At 42.9% G+C, this 9,346-nt stretch overlaps 1 long non-coding RNA gene across 1 annotated transcript; it reads left to right on the forward strand.

Moving 5' to 3' along the window:
• Window positions 1–3,927: 3,927 nt before the first annotated feature.
• LOC130192238 (uncharacterized) lies at window positions 3,928–5,150 on the forward strand. The gene is made up of 3 exons (XR_008831354.1): window positions 3,928–4,068; window positions 4,312–4,399; window positions 5,022–5,150. It is a non-coding gene; the product is annotated as an uncharacterized LOC130192238 (long non-coding RNA).
• Window positions 5,151–9,346: the final 4,196 nt, after the last annotated feature.

Here is a 9,346-nt window from a genome sequence, read left to right on the forward strand (position 1 = left end):
TTTTGTTTTACTGTGTTTTCTAATGTTACGGTCATTCAGTTATAAAGACACAGATAGAGTTTTTAAAGATCTTTCAAAGTCATTTAAATCAAATAGAATAACTTACAACTCACGCACACATTTATTCTCATACATAAGTACAGTTTGTACATATTAACCAAAAATATTCATGATAAATATCGCCTGACAAAGTCTACATACACAGGGATATGATTATTTATGTTCCGTTGGTGTTTTGTTTTAGTCGTTTAGAGACTGAGGGACAAAAGAAAGCATCCGTATGCACATTTAGTACAAATATTTATACCCAAGCACTGACGACTAGAGCGGACCCTTAAATACGACGTTTATTTATAAGAGAATAAATGCAGTCCTGTTTGTTAGTCCGTCCTCTCCGAGGCCTCGAGCAGCGAGCAGCCCGACTCAGCATTTCCATTTTGTTTCCCTTCCCAGTGCCGAGAGTAAATATGTATTTGTTATGCGGCCCCGGACCGGGTGTCGGGTCAACAAGCTGCTTGTCAGTCGCTGTGAGTGGACAGAAAGTGATAGTGCTGGGAGGCCATGCGATGATTTTAAACAGCTGTGTCTTTTTTAGTTTTTTCTATATTAGAGTCAATTGAGTAAAGCGGGAAACTCTGGGCCACACAAGAGGAGTTGCTTCAGTATTTTTCCACAGTAAAATAACCACTCTGCTTAGACTTCAAAATATTTGTCCCTTATTATTATGGATTTATTCATGAAAATAAATTCCCCCCCCCCCCCCCCCCCCAAGAATCCCACCTGCACCGATCTGGAGTTTTGCATCAATAATGTGTCGGCGTGTGTTTAAAAAAAAGAAAAAGATGGATTTATTTGTAGAAACTTGCTTAACTTTGACCTTTGTAATTATTGTTGATGACCTTTGACCTTACCAGCTGAACTGCACATTTTAAATTACATCTCTTCCCACAGCATTGATTTCCTCAAAATACTATGATATGACAAATGTTCCGTTTGGCTAACTTTGTTAAATTGCTCACAGGAAATGGGAAATATAACGGTGTGTGTGTGTGTGTGTATATATATATATATATATATACCCAACTTTATATTTAATATATTTTCATATTTATATATATATAAACACACCGTTATATTTCATATATTTTCATATTTATATATATATTTATATACATATATACACACACACCGTTATATTTCATATTTCATATTTATATGTATATATTATTTATTATTTGTCATCGTGTTTTACTTGCGATTGAGAGTTATGGATGAGTCTGTTTCGATGTGCCTGCAATGCTTCAACAAATACATTTCCCATGTGGGAGAGTGAAGACTAAACTGAACAATTTAAAAGTAGGTGTATTGGTACCATTTATCTCCTCACACTGAATCCCACAATTTCAGACTCAAAGATTTCCAGCGAGGAGAAATCATTCTTGGAGTCAAGTTATTAAGCCCAGCGGAATATAAAATGAATAAAACAAAATTTAAAACACACACACATCATAAATGAAAAATGATATGAAAATGATGTAAGTTTTAAGGCTGACATCTTGCAGAATTTCTATATTTTTCAAGTTCAGATTCCACTGAGCCTAAATTAATGCCGTACGCCTATCAAACAAACAGAAGAGTATATAAGTGCTAAAAAATGTTTTGCTAATGATTGAACCCCTCATAATACGGCCTTGTTCTCTTTCTCCTTCTCTTCTTCAAACCCAATTTGACCCTGAAGATGCGTCATGCGGTCATCGATCGGCCTCCGTATGACGGACAATAGAATCTACACGTGTTGCTATTTTTGCCAAAAGCAGTCGTTTTTTCACGAGTTTCTAGTTAAACTGTGCATGCGTGAATTGCCCGTGCTCGTAACTTTTACAGGCCGGCTGACGGCTGTAATTTACTGCTCCTGCTGCACTTATTTTCCAGTGCAGCTTTGGAAGATTGCTTTTCCATTTCTCGTCCTTCTTACAATTCAAATCGCCCTTGGAGGCGTCTCAGTCGGCGACCTCGTGGAGGTTTCTTTGAAAGCTCTCCGACTCCAGGGAACACGAGGTTGAAACCGACTCTTTACACAGTTGTAACTTCTATCAACCTAAATACATACAATAGTTCCTCCTGTTGAAGGTGTACTGTAAAGAACAATGTACGGACCCCTCTCCATCGCCACTTCTCACCCGCTAGAAGTGTGCAGAGTTGTCTGCCCTCTGCCTGTATTTTCTGATTGTCTTCTTATTTTTATGTTTTTTCGGGACGTCCCTGGGAGTCGACCTCTGGATACTCGCTGTGTGGCGTCCAAGAGGAAGCTCCTAAAATGCCAACAGGATAAAGTTTGTTCCACAGCGAGAGTGAGTCTGGGGTTGCGTATGCTGGGCTCTTCTTCTGGTAACAGCTGTGAGGGGGCGTGTGCTTCGGGTTTGGAGGAGGGGCCAACTTTGAATGTTGTGTTTACAAAAAAAATAAACAAGTTTATATCTCGTTCGGTTGCAACTCAGAACCGACGGAAGCTTGTGGAAACAGGAGGAGATATTTTGATCTCCTTTTTCGTCTTTTTTCGTCTTTCTTATTTGATTTATGGTGACATTGATATTTGAGGATCCTGGCAGTCTGGATCTTAGATAAGCCTTGCTGTTGACCTTTGACCTCCTTTTCCCCACAGCTTTTAGCTTGTACATCACATAAAGCAGGCTATAATTCTCTCCATGCACCTCCCCCAGATAATCACGAGGTCTCAAGTATCAAGCTCGGGACCGGCCACCCGGTGAGGCTGAAGGTATTCAACCACAAACACTTCTCTTCCTCCCGTTTTGTCCTTTTGCTCTTCAGTTACCTCGGTTACAGTACATGTCCAGTTTCCTCTGAACTTTCTCCCACAAGCTGTGTCCTATTTTCATAATAGATATTAGTTGAATATAATATACTTTATATGTTTTTCCGTTCGCTTATTATACAAGAAATACACAAGAGTTAAATACTACCAGATGATTAATATGCGCACCGTACAAATACAATCAAACTTCCACTTTAGATCCACTGAGCTTAACAAGAGAGACATTGAAATAAATGACAAAAGTGTTATTATATTTTTGTTTTTTCTGAGGTGTTATTTTAGCTCTTTCACCAAAATCCACATTTAGAATTTTTCCAGCTGTGAGCAATTCTTTCATTTCTTTTGTGCATTGCTTTTTGGGGAAATAGAGTATGTCAACAGTGCACTAAAAAATCTAATGTTTTTCTGTTATGACTACTGTCTGTTTAGCTCGCTGGCAGCGTGGGCTATTGATAAATCCACCACTTTGATCCAGATCAAGGTTTTTAATTTACAGAGACTTTTTAATGCAAGCTTGAACCTGGAACCTGGAAGATAGAACCTGGAACCTGGTAGCTGGAACCTGGAAGATGGAACCCGGAAGATGGAAGATGGAACCCGGAAGATGGAACCCGGAACCTGGAAGATGGAACCTGGAAGATGGATCCCGGAAGCTTGAACCTGGAAGATGGAATCCGGAAGATGGAACCCGGAAGATGGAACCCGGAAGATGGAAGATGGAACCTGGAAGATGGATCCCGGAAGCTTGAAGATGGAACCCTGGAACCTGGAAGATGGAAGATGGAACCTGGAAGATGGAAGATTCAACCTGGAACCTGGAAGATGGAACCCAGAAGATGGAACCCAGAAGCTGGAAGATGAAACCTGGAAGATGGAACCCGGAAGCTTGAAGATGGAACCCTGGAACCTGGAAGATGGAACCTGGAAGATGGAAGATTCAACCTGGAACCTGGAAGATGGAACCCAGAAGATGGAACCCAGAAGCTGGAAGATGAAACCTGGAAGATGGAACCCGGAACCTGGAAGATGGAACCCAGAAGCTGGAAGATGGAACCTGAAAGCTGGAAGATGGAACCCAGAAGCTGGAAGATGGAACCCGGAACCTTGAAGATGGAAGATGGAACCTGGAAGATGGAACCCAGAAGCTGGAAGATGGAACCTGAAAGCTGGAAGATGGAACCTGAAAGCTGGAAGCTGGAAGATAGAACCTGGAACCCGAAAGCTAGAAGCTGGTTGTAAGTTCATGCCTCTCTTCATTAAACCACTGAGCTCTCCCTGTCTGCCTAGACTCGCTGCACGTGGCTCCTTCCCCTGCTGCCTCTCCTGCCATCTAAACCACACACTGTGGCTTATTGTTTTTTATCACATGGCATCTAAAATTAAACGGCCTTCAAGTTCTGAAAAATGCTGCTTGTTATCAGACGGAGGCCCCAACACACGTGCAGTAACCTGATGTTGATGCTTCCCGATTATTTCAGCAACGTCAGATGATGGATGAGGCTGGGAAGAAAAAGAGGAGTTCTCAGTGCACAGTGAAGGTCACATGGTTCCTGCTCCTCCATCAACGTAAGCATCTCTGATATCTTTTCAGGTCACTCTCTAAGTGAGTCTATCCGCCTGTTGGACTGAACGCAAAATGTTTGATCAATATCTCACTCTGAGTTTTCTAATTGTACATCCTGAATTCGGCTGAAATTGTGTGCAAGAATTACTGGAACCCTTCATAATCTGATGACTTTTTAAACGGTATCTTAAGATCCGTTTAGAGTACAGACTTATGAAATTAGTCTACCTGTCTTCATATAAACCGTTGTAATCAAGCATTGCTCCCGTGTCAATTTTCCCATTTCCACGCGGCACCACTCTAACGTCGTAGAAATCGAGGGTTCAGTCACGAGCCCCTAGATCCTATTTAAAAGATTGCACTTGTTTTGTAGAGTAAAACTAGCCGAATTAACATGTGAGGGCAACATATTTATGCAGCCCGCATGCAGCTCACCACGGGGGTGGGGGTTCACATGCAACCCTCAGCACAGCAAGCGAGTAATGTGGACCTGGTCTAGAACTGATCGTCAAGTTGATGTTTTACAGAATCTTTATTTCCTGAACAACGTGGTCAAATAAAATCTACTGCGGCGGCTTTTCTTTCGAATGAAGCCGCTGAATTGAAACATTTCCGCTTTCGTAGGTTGACGAGCGTTAAGGCCGCGTCGCGTGACCTCGATGTGATGGAGGCCGAGTGAAAAACTGACCAACCAAGAGCGAGAAGGAAGACTCACACTTTCACACAGCCGAGAACTGGAAGAAAAGTGCACGTGAAGGTCGACTGTAGCCCCGATCCCACATCGGAAAGGTAGGAAGCCAGTTGAGAAGCTACAGGAAGGTCACACTAGTTATGCTGATAAGGTCGTCTTTAGTCCGGGGATGGTTCCAAAACCATCAATGACTTGACCCTATTGATATATAACAAGTGCTGTCTGTGCATTTAAAGGCAGATGTATCTAATCCGTATTAAACGGGGGGGTACATGATCTTTCATTACCAAGAACATTCAACAGTCAAATCCTGCTGTCACATAGAAATGAACGCCCACCAAATATGTATTATTTCACTGAACAAATGCACCGTCGACTCCTGTTTGAGTAACACATGCTCATAAACTACAACGCACGGCTGGTTTAGTCAATATTTATCATTTCATTAAAAAAAAATTATGTATATTTATGTTTTTAGGACATTTTATAAGCTTGGACACGGACAACTCGGCAAGATGGACGAACGCATTTTTTAGGGTTTTGGTCTTTGTCGGATTTATTGTCAGTACTATAAATATATATAACCGGTGTTATTCTGAAAGCTACCATGTGCAGGGCTTTCTGGGATGAAGGAAAAACATGTATGACAAACTCATGATATCGGTCCAGCCTGAAAAGAGTAAATCCTATTTGGGCTTTTCATCAGCATGTAAGATATCTGGCATTTCTGTCTTTGTGGTTATTACATATATAAAAATCCATTTGCTGGTTTTTATGGGGGAAAATCCGAGAAACATTCAGGCCCTCTGCAGAAAATGTAGGCAGTAACCAATAAATGTGACGTATATATCGTTAGATATTGTCTGAAACCCTATCTGAGGCGTCCTTGGGCAGAAATCTAACCTCCAATAGACACAGTGCGCAGTTATTAGAGATTAATAAGGCATGGCTTTAAACACAAGGCACCCCCGCTGTCATGACTTATGATGGATCGAAAGGCACTGAAGGAGGAAGCGCCGCTTCATGACGGTATTTATGAAACGGGAAGATGAAGCAAAACGAACCACTTGTTTTCCTGGCCTTTCTTTCCTTTCTGTTCCCAGGCTGCACTCGTAATCAATACGTGTATATGAACAGTGTGTAACACTTCAGCGTGAACGGGGGCGCTCGTACTGATGGATCACGCTGAGAAATGCCACTGTTGGCTCTGCGGAGTATTTAAGTGTCGTTTTGGTTTTAATAAACCAAACTGGACGGCTCTCGCACCTCTTGTCTCCTGGAGCAGGCAGCTGACGGGCAACGTTAGCTACCAACGTTCAGGGCTACTAGCAGAGCTAAGAGAGCGAACATGTGCACTGTACATTACCCTTAAACTCTATGAAACCAGAATACGTCACATATATGTGACTGTCCAGCTTGTTCTGAATGCAGCTTTTAAGTGTGGTTTACATCCAGAAATGTAGCATTAGCGGATTAGAGCATTGTGTGTGTGGACCCTTAACTTCCGATAGCAACATGTTTCGTCGCGTACGGTCTCTCTCTCTGCCGCCCTGCCCCATGGACCATGTCCGAGGTCCAGAAACTAAAGGCTGCTTTATGAATTCATGGCCGCTCGCCGTAACCTTCTTCTTCTTTCACGGTAACTCTGGGTTTGTGCCTTTTTTTTAGTGAAGACTTCAAAGCAGCAGGGGACACACGTCTGTTCGTATCTACGATTGTAATCGTAACCCGTTAGCAAATCAAGACTATTAGTTACAACCCACTTCAGCTCTGCAACTGTGTGATCAATAGATGATTGAACCCGCTGAGTGGGACTTCCTGACTGGCTTCCATCTTGAGGTGGTTGTTATTCCTTCCAACGAGACTCCTCTGGGTGTTTGCATCAAATCTGATCAGGGACAACAAACAGTTGCAGGAAGAAAACGAATTCCCGGGAGAGAGTTTGTTCTCGTCTCAGCGGTGCTGGAGGAGATCTGTCAGGCTGCAAAGAACCAGGAGGATTCTGAGCCAACGAGTGAAATAATACTTGAGTAACAATGCATTGTTTACAGTCCTGCTGTGTGGCAGGATGTTCCTATTTCTGTGCGATACCGTGTGGTGGGGTTGTACTTCGACTTGTGCGAGCGCAGCCTGGAGATCTGACCTCATTTCACTGTCAACGGCTTCAAAGGGAAAGGATCAGACCACACGGTAAGTCGGTCTGATCTGCATGTGTTTCATGCATTTCAGTTAAAAGCAGTGTCGGCGGCCTGAGAAGCCTCCACTTCAACTCCATTTAGCTGTATTCCTAGTTTGACATTTTGGGATATTTAATGTGGTTTCTGAGTGAGAGAGAGATGAGAAGATGATGCCACTCTCATATCTAGACTAACACTGCATTTGACTGGCTTACAGACTTCTCTTCCCCAATCTAAGTTTCACGAACAGAGACCACGCCAATAGTGATATGAGTTTACAGCTGGTTTATCGTGAATAAATGAATGAAGCGGCTGTTATGGGCCGGAACGAGAAAGGTAGAAGGGTCGTGAAGAGCGGGTTGGAGGGGTGCGATTGGAGACTGCAGGCGTCTTGTGGTTAGAGGGAACGGCGGAGGTGGAGACTCGTGGGTGGGGGCCGTCTCTTCTGAGTCCCCCATTGTTCCTGTAGTCCTGGAGGAGAGAAATGGAAAGTCAAGAGGGAGGGAGGGAGGGAGGGAGGGATGTCGGAGCTGAGACGAAGAGGGAGTGAACAGGTTCGACGTGTTTTAGGACTGAGGGGGATGATTGGCTAAGTACGGGGCGTGGCCTATGTTTATAAAACACCATTAATGGGGAAAGTCTTTTTGGGGCCCAATGGTGTCACGTGACTCACCCGAAAAATTGAAGTTCCGCGATTTGGCCACGCTGTAAAATGTTCTTCAAATAACAAAAAAAGTTGTTCACGTCGACATTGCTCCACTGTATCTTCACCAAGCAAATAGCCTCACGCTGATTACCTTCTTCGATGGTTGATCGTGGAATTATTATAGAGAGCGTTTTATCTTTTGAATTTGAATTTTGAAATGACTCAGAATAATTCCACTTGACATTGTCTAACTACTTTTCCTCCAATGGTTGCCCTTTTTATAATTCACTGGTTTGACACACACCGTTGTGTGTTTGGCATTTGGAGGAGGAGGAGGGAGAGAGAGGGAGAGAGAGAGAGAGAGAGAGAGAATAATTAATCTGCCGAGCTTTCGCTACACTGCCATATTTCCCGATGACACTAATAATGCCTAATTATATGATGTTGTAAAATCCTCGTTGGTGTTTAAACATATAATTCCGGTAAATGGTGCAGCTGATGTGTTTTTGCTTTTAATCACTGGGTTTGGTCGTGGAGGAGTTGAAGGAGTGAGGCTTTGCATTTCAATAAAGCCACTTGATCTAGCTTGTTTTTCTCCAGCAGATACTGTTTACTCTCAGCTCTGCTTCCCGAAACTACCCCCCCCCCCCCCCTTGCTGGAGACAACTCAAAGACCCCCTGCTGGCAGCTCAGTGGAGCAGCTTTATCTGGGTTCTCCGCTCTCCCGTCTCCACAAGCCTCGTCTCAACGTGTCACCCCGATGTGTCAACCGCAGGCTGCAAGCCGCAGACTGCATCTCGGAGGATGAGAGTCATTAGAGCATCCCCCCCCCCCCCCCCCCCAACAGAGGTTCACTGTTTCACCTCCCATCGCTCCATATGCATGTCAATTAATACAACTAAAGCGGAAAAGTAAAATATTATGTTTAGGTTTCGGGGATTTATTAAGTTATCTCTTCAAAGAGATATACTCTTACACGTACAACGTGTGTATTATATAGTACACTGTGTCCAGTTATAAACTTGTGGTTTCAATGTCACCTTCGCTTTAAATGTTCAGATAATGGAGGTTTATTTCTTTGTTTCCAACATGAATGCAGATTCCATGTCCCTGTTGGTTATTTTAGAGTGAATGTTTTTTCTTTGATAAGATTACGATGCCTTAACAAAGGCTGCTGAGTCCAGGGGACCCGATCACAGGCGGAGTGGGGGGGCAGCCATTTAAACAACGACTTTATTTACACGCTCGTGAACTATTAATTAGACTTAGCTGATGTCAGACCTAAAGACAGAATGTGTTTTGAACAAGCTAATCCTTCAGTCAGCTCTCTGGAAAAAACAACTTCTTCAAGAGTTTTACACAATAATTACAAATGCATGAATGTTACGTTATCTTATCGTTAGATCTCTACTTAATAAACCGGCACTGCATCGAC

Source organism: Pseudoliparis swirei, chromosome 4 (genome assembly GCF_029220125.1).
Source record: "Pseudoliparis swirei isolate HS2019 ecotype Mariana Trench chromosome 4, NWPU_hadal_v1, whole genome shotgun sequence".
Taxonomy (NCBI): Eukaryota; Metazoa; Chordata; class Actinopteri; order Perciformes; family Liparidae; genus Pseudoliparis; species Pseudoliparis swirei.